General features: G+C 40.4%; 1 protein-coding gene across 1 annotated transcript in view; it reads left to right on the top strand.

Annotated features, from left to right (window-relative positions):
- myo10 (myosin X) overlaps positions 1-12,806 on the top strand; it is a 102,691-nt gene that overhangs the window by 69,203 nt on the left and 20,682 nt on the right. The gene's annotated exons all lie outside the window — the stretch shown is intronic.

Below are 12,806 nucleotides of genomic sequence, written 5' to 3'. Positions count from 1 at the left end.
CAATGCCTCGTCTGTCCGCAGACGCATGAAGTAGGCTTGTTGTCAGTTGTTCTCATTAAGCATGTAGCATGCGCTTTTTTCTTTGTTTTTGGCTCTAGTGGCCTTTATTTGACTGAGTGTAAACAAAAAAAACGGTGTTATGAGAGAGGAGAGAAGGGAAAGGCATGTGGCAAAGGTCAGCAGGCCGGACTCGAACCTGTGACCGCTGCATAGAGAACTGAGGCCTCTACGACTGAGGCGCCGCGTGCTTTATCCCTTCACCACCGCCCAGCACTAGCATGCACGTTTCAGTTTTCCCTCCATCTTTTTTTATCCTTTCTTGTCAAACAACCACCCGTTCGGGCGTTGTCTCTGTTTTATGTCTTTTCTTCTGCAGGAAGCAGAAAACAGTTATGAGACAGAATTGAACTAAACAGTTAACAAACATTTCCACCAATTTAAATATGAAAATGTTTTGAGAAAATAAACTTCTGTATAAATTTTTTTCAAGAAAAGATGTCAAGAGGAATTTAGCAAAAAAGAACTAACCATATAAATTTAAAATCCTAACCTTTGACCTGATTCATTAGCGAACAGGTTTAAAATATGCTGACTTACATTTTGATGAAAAAGGAAGAGGCACAGATAATGTCAGGACTGATGTCATGCATGGATGTGATGTCATTGATGACATCACCAGCTGTGAATTCGAAAGTTCTTGAATAAAAGGCCACTTAGCTTAGCCGTAGCATTGCTACAATGGCACGTAGAGTACGACGCAGACAGCGATCCTCCAACGCGCCCCGTCGTAGGAGAGTTCGTAAGGCTATCAAATTTCGCAGCCGGAAGAGGCGCCAAAACGCCTCGTCTGTCTGCAGACGTGGGAGAGTCTGTTGTCATTAGTCGCTCTCGTTCAATTGTAGCATGCACTTTTTTATTTTCCTTTTTCTCGTCTTTCTCTTTTTCTATTCTTTCTTCTATTTTCTTTCCTTTTTTTCTAATTGTGATTTGACTCTAGTGCCCTTTATTTTGCTGTGAGTCAACAACAAAGTAGTCTTGTCACGTGACTCTTCTCCCTCTTTCACAACCGCATTGGTTACAATTTCATGCTGAGTAACAGTAACTTGATCCAATCAGTATATTCTGATTTATAATTAGCTAAAAACAAAAAAAATGTTGGCTTAAATGCTACTATTATGCTTACACTAACATGATGGCTAACATTAACTCAGTTGATTTAATAAGTCAACTTTAGTTTATTTTACTTTAAAAGCTTATTGCTATGTCTAGTGTCCAAAGAGCTACTCTTTAATTGCTTAAATACAATATTAACGTCACATTATGATGTCAGAGATGTGGGAGAAAATGGATGAATGCTGAAAACTGTTTTTACTTGGTTACAAACCACATCCTCTAACTTAGAAAATAAAATTGCCATTGATGTGACATGTACACCGTAGGTAGCAGGAAGCTTCGGTGAACAACCGTGTCACGTTTTGTGTTTGTACCATCAGCCGTCTAGGAGCTGTGATGATGCACATGTGGAAGTTTTGAATTGGAGCCATTTTAGTGAAAGTCAGATTTGTTGCTGTCAAACAGACAAAATTGTTGGCAAAGTATCGGTCAGGTTGGTCACACTTCACGCTAAATACGTTTTAAAAAGAAAAGGCACAGACATTGTCAGGTCTGATGTCATCAGTCATAGTCAGGCATGGATGTGATGTCATTTATACTTAAAAAAATTCTTGAATGAAAGACAACTTAGCTTAGCATAGCATTGCTACAATGACACGTAGATCATGACAGAGACGGCTATCCTCTGAGGCCTACCGGCGCAGGAGAGCCCGCAAACCTACCAAGGTCCGCGGCCATAAAAGGCGCCACAACGCCTCCTCTGTCCGCAGGCTTATGAGGTAGGCCTGTTGCTACATGTTACATGCTACATGTTTCTGGTAAGCGAGAAACATGTAGCATGTGCTTTTCAACTGAAAAGCGTTCCCTTTGTCTTTCTCTTTTTTTTCTCTCTGTAAATTCCTCCTTGTCAAACAACCAGTAGATCAGGGATCCTCAAATCCAGTCCTCCAGGAAGGCTGTCCTGCAGGTTTTATTAGTGTCTCCGTGTCTGGATTGTTTCAAGAGGACCTTATTATACAATATTCATTTTTTGCACATCTTTGTGGTTCAGTTTGGGTTTTCACGGCTCCTAGAAAAAGTCCTAGTGCTTAAAAAAAACACACGACTGTTTTCCAGCAATAAATTAGAGTTTTTTCATGTCTGGAAAATGAACCATTTTAAAAACATACCGAATAATAAGTCACAATCTGCTGCCACTAACCCGTTACCTAGCAACCACTACCCAAGGCTCCAGCACATTTCAAATTCAAAAATACTTTATTGATCCCCAAGGGAAAATAAATGTCTTAACTCATTTTAATTAAAGAGACTGTTTTCAGAGAGGATCTCCTGAAGCGGTCTGCATTACAGTAAATTCTGTGATTTTATCTAAAATCCTTCTTCCCGTCATCATCCCCAGAACAGAACCAGCCTTCTTTATCAGGTTATTGGGCCTTTTTAGGTCCCTGGCTCTGATACTGATGCCCCCAAAGGATGATGGCGGAAGAGATGACACTCTCAACAACAGACTGGCAGAAGATCTGCAGCATCTTTCTGTAAACCTTGAAGGATCTTTGCTTCCTCAAGAAGTCCAGTCTGCACTGGCACTTCTTATAGATGCTTCACTGTTGCGTCTCCAGTCCAGTCCAGTCTATTGTCCAGATGAACACCAGCAGGAGTCTCTCCAAGACCTTGTGGGATGTCAAGAGATGATGAACTAAACTGACTCTGTTGAAGAATGTGTTCAGCTCATTGGCTGTGTCCAGACTTCTCATCCTCCTTTTGCTTGAAGCCTGTGATCTTCTTCCTCCCTGACCACATTTCATCCTGTTCCTCTGCAGTTTGTCCTCCAGATTCTTCCTGTACTTGACTTTGAGCTGCTTCATCAATAACTCCCTTGTTCCATAAAGGTTCTTTTTTCTTGTTTAACAGTTCATTTGGGTCACTGGTGATCCAGAGTTTATTATTAGGGAAGCATCTCACTGTTCTGGTGGGGATGGTGCTGTCCACACAGGCGTTTATATAATCTGTGACTCACTCAGTCATAACATTGATGTCATCTCCATTTGGCTGGCAAAGGGAAATCCAATCTGTTGCTTCAAGATTGTGATCTGTTTTCACCAAAGGAGGTCTTGATTCGGAGATTTATGAATCAATGTCTTGTTTTCTCTGCTAGAGCAAGTGTTTTGAAATGATGGCGGTGTAGAAGAGAGTGATTAAAATCACCAGATATTGCCACATATGCATTGAGGTGCTGAGTCTGTATCTTAAACTTGGTCAGCAAGTTTTCCAACTGTATTCGCTGTACAATGGATGCTGGAAAAGACGAAGCGTTTTCTTGTTCTCTCACCATTCATAAACCGCTTACTGGTTGCGGGATGCTCCACTTCCTCTGTTTCTGGGTCTGACTGGAAAAATCAAACAAGCTTTGACCTTGAGGAACTGAATCTCAGTCAAGGCTATTGGAGCTTATCACTGTGAACGGGATGTGCTCATCGAGATTTGATGAAAAGTAATCAGAAAAAAATAGTTGATTGTCAGTAGGGAGCATCCATTTGAGAGGGCAGAATAGAGTTTATTCTATTTCCAAAACCCAAACAGTCTGGAAAATTGTAAAAGATGGATAAATGCCTCATGAGCAGCTGAGTACTACAGTGATCAACAGCATAACTACAACCTGTATGGTGGATTATGTCATCATTACATTGTATGCTACAGGATTAAATCACAGATTTAAGTGTAATGCTGGGTCCAAAACAATAAACATTGCAAATCTGTTTTTCTTTCAGTTTCTTTGTAAAGCAGTAACATGTGGTACAAATATTCCCACACACCAAATATTCAGCAAGAGATCGGTCACACCTCTCGATTCACTTTAAGTTATTTAGAACTACATTCTGATGAAAAAGGAAGAGGCACAGATTATGTCAAGTCTGATGTCATCAGAGATGGACAAGAATGGAGTGATGTCATCGATGACATCACAGGCTGTTACTTCAGAAGTCCTTGAATAAAAAACCACTTAGCTTAGCGCAGCATTGCTACAATGGCACGTAGAGCACGACGCAGACGACGCTCGTCGTCATCGTCCTCCTCTGATGACGAAAACCCTCAGAGGCGTAGGAGGGGTCGCAAGAATCGCAAAGTCCGCGGCCGGAAGAGGCGTCAAAACGTCTCCTCCGGACGTAGACGAGGGAGGCATGTCTGCTGTCATTAGCCGCTCACGTTAAACATGTAGCAAGCACGTAAAAGCACTAAAAAAGTCATGCAAAATAAGAAAGAAGCACAGATAATGTCAGGTGTGATGTCATGAGTGATTGTCAGAAATATGATGTAACTGTTGACATCACAGGCTGTTACTTTAAAAGTTCTTCAATTAAATTCTAATTCAAAAATACTTTATTGATCCAAAGGGAAATTATTGTAATGTATATTAATTAAAAATTCTTCAAAGACCCATTACTTCGATACAGCTTTGCTATCTTGGCTCATTGACAATGACGGCGACGACGCTCCTACAGGCGTAGGAGGCGTAGAAACAGGACGTACCGTTTATCTGACCGTATATGTAGGATGTCTGTCCTTCATCCTTAACCACCAGCACTCAACATGTAGCATTTCAGTCTAAGATTTTAAAAATTGAAACGTATATCAACCAATAAGGCCTACAGGGTTGTTTTGAGGTTACAGATCGGATTGTTCTTTGCCAGCCACAATTATATAAACGTCTGTGTAAACAACACTATCTCCACCAGAATAGTGAGATGCTTCCCTTATAACAAACCAGTGAGCTACATGAACTGTTCAATGAGAAACATTGCAGAGGAAACTAGATGTGGTAAATTCGGATGTAAACCATGGCTGACTCTGTTCGCCGATGTGGTGTGGCCGTCGTCATTAGCTGCTCACATTAGACCAAAACTCTCACCGGAAAAGTAATACAAGAATTTAATTTAATTTTTGACAAAATTCTTAAAATTAAAATAACTTACAAATTATTAAAATAAGAATATTATGGTGGAAAAGCAATTGAAATAAAAGACACAATAAAAAATACTAACATTTATACAAATTTACAAATAGAAATGTTGCAGAAAATAAATTTCCAGATAGATGATGATTAGCATAAAACCCAGGTTGATCATACGTCACTTTAAAACATCTATGGAGTGATGTCATTGGTGACATCACTCCACGTCATCACAATTTACATAAATGTGATGTCACCACTTCTGATGTCATTGATGACATCACAAGCTCTTATTTCAAAAGACCTTGAATAAAAGATCACTTAGCTTAGCGCAGCATTGCTACCATGGCACGTAGACGACGACGGCGACGTCGCTCCTACAGGCGTAGAAGGAGGCGATACTACAGGCGTAGGAGGCGCAGAAGCGGCTACTATCGCCGTAGACGCAGGAGGTACCGCCGTCGTCGTTATTACTAGTCACTCACGTTGACCATGTAGCAAGCAGTTAAAAAAGCACTAAAAAAAATTTTTAAAAAGGAAAAAATTCTGATTAAAACACAGATGATGTCAGGTCAGACGTCATGAGTGACGTCATCTCTTCTAGATGGATGGCTGTGACGTCATTCATGACGTCTGACCTGACATCATCTGTGTTTTATCCATAATTTCTTTTACTTTAACACAACAAAGACCCTTAATAAAGTGTTTGACGAAAAGAGCACAAGCTACTTAAAGAGACAGAGGCCCAATTTCACCAATGTTTAATATATACATATTTTTTTATAACAACTGAAAGTGACATAGTTCCAGTTTAAATTGTCAAACGGTCCAAAATGCTGTGCAGAATACATGAAAATATTTAAAACACTACAAATGGTATTATATGGACATAAAAGGTAAGATAAGAAAAAACTTTATTTTCACCAAAGTGGAAAATTTCCTTCGGAATCACAATAGCTACAATTTGTGCAAGAAGAAAACCTATAAGTAGATGTTGTCATTTACTTTGGCTTAAAATTGTTATTGCACTGCGAAAAAATTATTTTATTAAACCCAATAATGCCTTCATGAGCTCAGAGGTTCAAAGTGATGAAAAAGAAAATATTCCTTGCCGTCTTCCATATTCTTTCAGCAAACAATTGAGACGGCAATTTTTGTGGTTCCCCCAGTTTTACAGCTCAGGTGATCATAGCAGCAGGCAGGGAGATAAAAAGTTCAAACTCTCTGAACAATTGACATGAGTGGAGCACAGCTTACACAGTTGAAGTTGTTTTCCGACCGGAGCAGCACATTAACAATTTAATCCTCATTACAGTCCGTTGTGGCTGTTGCTTTTCTTTCCGCTCGCATGTATTAGGACGCAAAATAGGGACATTTGTTGAGTATCGTGACATTAAAGTCAGAGGAATGCGACCTGGACGTTGCGTTACATTTGAATCGGATCTGTGTTCAGACTGTCATGAAAAGACAGGTCGCATTAGGTCAAAAAAATTGGATTTGGGTCACTTCAGGCTGCAGTGTGAACGCAGCCTTAGTGTATTACCCACAGTAACCTTGGAAACAGTGGTGCCAGCTCTCTTCGGGTCATCGACCACCTGTGTGGTTCTGGGTTGATTCCTCACCTCAGTTAAAGCATTGAGGATGGGTCGTGGCTGGGTCAAACCCACTGGAGTGATTGGCAGGTGAAGTCATGTCAATTGGCCCATAAATGGCAGGATCTGTGCGATCTATGGCAGGTTTTTAATTTATAGCAATTATATAGGTCAAAAAGAAAAACTAGTGCTTTCTAATAATATAATAATTTAATGTAGAATAGATTAATATGCATTTTTAAATAAGTAATGTTAAGATTTTAAAGATAGAAATAACTGTTCACACAAATAAATGTAAAATCCTAACCTTTAACCTTTAACCTGATACATGAGCAAATGTTTCGCTTTAAATGGTTTAGAACTACATTTTGATGAAAAAGGAAGAGGCACAGCTAGCATCAGGCGTGATGTCATCACCAGTAGTCCAGCTTTGCTGTGATGTCATCGATGACATCACGGCTGTCACCGTGATGTCATCGATGACATCACAGGCCAGTACTTCATAAGTCCTTGAATAAAAGAGTATAGTGCTTAGCACAGCGTTGCTACCATGGCACGTAAAGCACGACGCAGAAAGCGCTCATCCTCTGACGCCCCCAGGCGTAAGAGGAACCGCAAAAATCCCAAAGCCCGCAGCCAGAAGAGGCGCAAAAACGCCTCCACTGGCCGCGGGCGAGGGAAGTGTAGCTGTGGTAAGTAGTTGCTCGGGTGTTAAAAACACTGAAAAATAATAAAAATACAAATCAGAAAACAAATAAGGAATGAAACTGGAACAAATTTGCTGCCACGTGATGTTACTGATGACATCAACAACAACAAAGGCTTTTTATACAAAGTATTGAATAAATATGAGTACGAATCATTCCATGTTATTGCAACTTAAATGTTTTTGGTTTCTTTCTACATCTGGATTAGCTGTATTGTTTCAACACCCGGTGAAAACTTCATGTCACATTGTAAAACTACTTGCATGAAAAATGGAGATGTTTTCAATACTTTTTAAAAAACTTTTATTTAAACAATTCCTTGGCATAGTCCACACTTATGTATTTTTACTTTGCAGCATAATTACAGATACAACGTTCAAATATGCGTAGTCCAAATCTTGCCCTTCCCCTCCCTCCCTACAATATCACAAAGAATCAGGCCCTATTTTCCAGGTATAGATTTACGGAGAACCATCTTTTATTATAAATCTCTTTCCGCAGTCTCCTGCAACAGAGTTGCTGTTAGTTCTTCCATCAAGTTGACAGTCCTCAGCGATGTTATATTCAGTTTGAAGTTGCAAGAAGGCTTTTAATATTATTCCTGTAACCCTCCTTCCATGCGTTGCTCTAGGGTGTCCCTACGCTCTTTCAGGTCTCATACTGATGTTTCCAGTTTTGTTAGAGCAGCCTTTGTCTCAGCAAACACACTCTGATTTTCTTTCCACAACTCCTTTAGTTCACGCAGGACTTCGGCTACCGTTTCATTAGCTTCGTTAGCTTTTCTTCTCTAGCTAGCTGTATTGTTAGCCTGCTGCTGGTCTTTCTTCTCTTTGGACGCTTTTTGTTCAGTTTATTGTTTACCAACGGTGTTTCTTGTTGGCATCGTTTTCTTATTTGCTGTTTTTTTAAGGGGATGTCCAGGAAATTATGTAATTTGTCAGTTAATCATCAATTTGTCAGTTAATCATCAATCTCACTGGAGCCTCCACCCAATGCAGCCATCTCAGAGCATGGCACCGCTGGAAGTCTTCAATACTTATTTTAACTAATGTATTTCATTGTTTTTGAAAACATTTTAATTTGATATTTATTTATTTTTTTGCCAATGACTCTGTCATAATTTTTCTTATTTTAAGAATTTTTAACTGATTTTAATTCTTTTCAATTTAATTATTTGTATAATAATTTTAATTACTTTCTAAAAACTGGTCAGTGGTTTTTATAGTATTTGCTAAATGGCTATGTGACAACAGACGAACCTCGGACATGTGAAGACAGGGGGCATTTTATAAACCTCATTATGATTTTTATCTGGATAAATCGTGTTCAGGATGCCGCAGCCTCTCCTATCTGTTTTTCCTGACAGCAATTGAACAGTTGGGTCTGCAAAAAAGTATTAAGAAGCCGTTCAACCACAAGCTTAAATAGGTCAAGAATGTTGCAATGTCATTTCTAATAATAAAACATCTAGAAAAGTGAATGCTGTTAAACAGTCTAGTATAAGAATGTGCATCTCTATTTGAACTGTTTTTCATTGGAGAATTAATTAATAAGTTGTAATAATTTATTCAGTGAGTGAAAATTTACGCCAACATACATTCTAAGTCTTGTTAGGATTTTGTTTTAATTTGTGGATTTACATTTTACATTTTTAAATGTCATCTGAACTAACATGATCTGTGCCTCCGAAGTTTTAGTTCAATTGGAACAGCACTAAAAAAATACACTCATAATGCAGCCATTCATGGCTTGGAGCTGCTCATGACATCACTTAAGAATGGCTGTGATGTCACTCATGACGTGAACAACGATTTAGAGCACTTACAAATTATAATAAAAAATAATGTAGGTATAAAAAATATTTTTTCTGAGGTAACAGCCTGCGATGTCATCGATGACATCACGTCCGTCCCTGACTGTCACTGATGACATCAGACCTGATGCCTCTTCCTATTACTTAAAAGGAAGAGGCACAGATGTCATGAAAACGAAGGTGATGTCATCGATGACATCGCAGGCTGTTCCTTCAGAAGTACTTGAATAAGACGACCACGTGGTAATATGAAGGCCTGTGAAGGCCATCGCTCCACCACGTGGATGCGAAAGCCTGTGAAGGCCAGGGATCCTTCAAGGACCTGGCCTGTGAAGGCCCTCGCACCCCACGTGGATGCGAGAGCCTCTGAAGGCCAGGGATCCTTCAAGGACCTGGCCTGTGAAGGCCAGGGATCCTTCAAGGACCTGGCCTGTGAAGGCCCTCGCACCGCCACGTGGATGAGAGGGCCTGTGAAGGCCAGGGATCCTTGAAGTCCCTGGCCTGTGAAGGCCCTCGCACCGCCACGTGGATGCGATGGCCTGTGAAGGCCAGGGATCCTTCAAGGACCTGGCCTGTGAAGGCCAGGGATCCTTGAAGGCCCTGGCCTGTGAAGGCCCTCGCACCGCCACCTGGATGCAAAGGCCTGTGAAGGCGTTTAAAAGTAGTAGAAAACATTGAGTACCTTTCTACCGTTTCTACTCTCTGCTCCTTCCATGCGTTGCTCTAGGGTGTCCCTACGCTCTTTCAGGTCTCATACTGATGTTTCCAGTTTTGTTAGAGCAGCCTTTGTCTCAGCAAACACACTCTGATTTTCTTTCCACAACTCCTTTAGTTCACGCAGGACTTCGGCTGCCGTTTCCTTAGCTTCGTTAGCTTTTCTTCTCTAGCTAGCTGTATTGTTAGCCTGCTGCTGGTCTTTCTTCTCTTTGGACGCTTTTTGTTCAGTTTATTTCTTATTTGCTGTTTTTTTAAGGGGATGTCCAGGAAATTATGTAATTTGTCAGTTAATCATCAATTTGTCAGTTAATCATCAATCTCACTGGAGCCTCCACCCAATGCAGCCATCTCAGAGCATGGCACCACTGGAAGTCTTCAATACTTATTTTAACTAATGTATTTCATTGTTTTTAAAACATTTATATTTATATAATTCACGTGGATGCGAGAGCCTGTGAAGGCCATCGCACCACATCGTTTTTGTGATGTCATCGATGAGATGCTACGTGGTCGTCTTTTACAAATTTATCAAGAATAGATGTGGATAAGTTTTAAATGGACCCCCTGCTTTTCTCTAAAAAAAATGCAAAAAACCTGGGGTCAGCCTGTTGACCCTCTGTATGTGACATCGCGCTCTCCAGAGCCAAAAAACTTTGCAAAACAATTTCACTCTGTACAGTAATCCCATCCCTCACTCTCACTTCTGTCCATCATCATGGCGCCTCCAATGATTAATAAATCAAAAGGACTCCGAAGCATTTCACATTACATTCAGTCATTTGACATGGAAACCCACAAGCTGACCTCTGCTGCTCAAATAAATACATTGAAAAGGCTCCCCAGTAGTGTGCTATCTTTGATGCACCAAAGAAATACTTGATCAAACTAAATAAATGTCATTACTGTTTCTGCTAAATGTGTGCAGCCAGCCTGTTTTTTGAAGAACGGCCATCTGGACCTTTCCTCAGATCGAATGTTAAACAGGCCTGGATGATGACCTCTGAGTGGAGCTTAATGTAGTGAGGTACAGAGGTGGAGAGCATGTTAGCGTCTCCCCAGGGGGGAAACAGGGGTCAAAGTAACTCGGCCCCCAAGCCCCTGAGAGGGACCCCAGTTTGCCTGTTTGATTCAGAGCAGGTGTCAAAGCAGGACAGGGGGGTTCAAGTGAAAGTGGTTTTAAAAGATTTTGAATGTTCAGCAATTAGGGGTTTATTCATCGATGTTTATTAAAATCAGATTAAAGGTCAGGCTTTAAAGAAGGGCATGAAAATACAGACAAAACTGAAGCTTTGCTTTACTCTGCATTGCAAAACAGCAGATTTAAGACTTGAGTGTGATTAAAAGCTGAACATGAAAAAAATATGTTAAACATTTTCAGTTAAGTTTAAAATAATCATGGAAAGATACTGTGCATCTTCCAATTAACAAGGTGTTAGTGTTTTAGTGGACAGTTACCATCAAAGCAGATTTCTGAATGATATTCACACTTTTCTAGCTTGAAAAATGGCAAAATAAAAACCAAAAAGCAACCAGGATAATCTTTAGTTCCTCCTTAAAATAATTACTAAAGTTTGTTTCCTGAGCCGACATCCTCTGGACCGTCAGTCATAAAAGATTTCAGAGGAAACAAAAGAACTCCACCTCAGCCTTTGTGTCTCATTTTGTCTCTGTGTTCGCTGACATCCAGCTTCTCTAGATGACAGGATGTTCTGCACAAAGACACGATGAAAACAGAACAACTAAAAAACCTCTCTGGTTCCTAAAAGCTGTCAGAACAACAGCTGCTCACTCGTCACCATAGCAACTCTTTGGTCTGCTGGCAGCACAACAGTCTTTGTGTTAATATGTGAAGTGACAGTAATAATGATGGACCAGCAGCAGGTCTGGGCCTTTTACACAGTAGACAGTAAAAATAAGAGGAAAATGTAAATGATGTAAAAATGTAGATGAAACTGATAAAGAAAATTAAGGTCACGATTCAGCAACAAGGCAGTTCGAAGAGCGTTACATCAATAAAACCATCATGCTAATTATGAAACATTGACCAATATGTTGGTCAATGTTCAGTTATTAAAATTCAAAAGCAGCATTACCAGGCGGGTGTTAGCCTTGATTTAGAGCAACTCAGTGTTTCAGCAATTCGTTCCATTTAGTTTTAAACGATAAACTTTAAATACAGTTAAATGATATTCAGATATTATTCTAGGTTTGCTGTGTGAAACTTTTACACTGAAACATTTTTTAGATTCACACAAACAACATTAGATCAGACATGACAGTATTTTCTGTCCCGACTCGGCCCAGTTTGACCACTCCATCAGACCAGTCAGCTGCCCTGTTGGACACGTTTGAATGTAAACAGCCAGCCCTTTTTCTCCCTCAAACACACACACACACACACACACACACACACACACACACACGCATGCAGTCAGACCCTACAAGTGGCCAGCACAAATTAGCCTCAGCAGGAGATGCGTCCCCATGACAACACGGCCCTCCCTCCCTCCCTCACTCCCCACGTTAAAAGGGGGAGTGGAGCTGTGGGTTTGAAAGCCTTTGTTTGGCTCCGTGGCGGATGAATGTGCGTGAAGGAGTCAGTGTGCTGGAGGAGCAGACGCGCGGATGAGCCGCAGCTTTGGGAAGTTTCTATCGGATCTGGAAAGAAAGGAATCCTGTAGGGAAAGGAGAAGCTAAGATGCAAGGTGAGACCTGATGCAGATCTGAGGTGAACAGGGTTTAAATTTGCAGCTGTGATATTAAAATAGGATGAATCTGTGTTTATGACACAAAGCAAGCTTCTGACGTTGTCTGAAAGTTGTAATTTGTAGTTTTATCTGGATTATAAAATGTGAGCTTTTAGATGTCTGAAGAGAGCTCTACAACTTTCACAATCACCTGTTAGGCGTTAGCAT

The sequence above is a fragment of the Xiphophorus couchianus genome, chromosome 6 (genome assembly GCF_001444195.1).
Source record: "Xiphophorus couchianus chromosome 6, X_couchianus-1.0, whole genome shotgun sequence".
Taxonomy (NCBI): Eukaryota; Metazoa; Chordata; class Actinopteri; order Cyprinodontiformes; family Poeciliidae; genus Xiphophorus; species Xiphophorus couchianus.
This window is presented reverse-complemented; position numbering and strand designations above follow the sequence as displayed.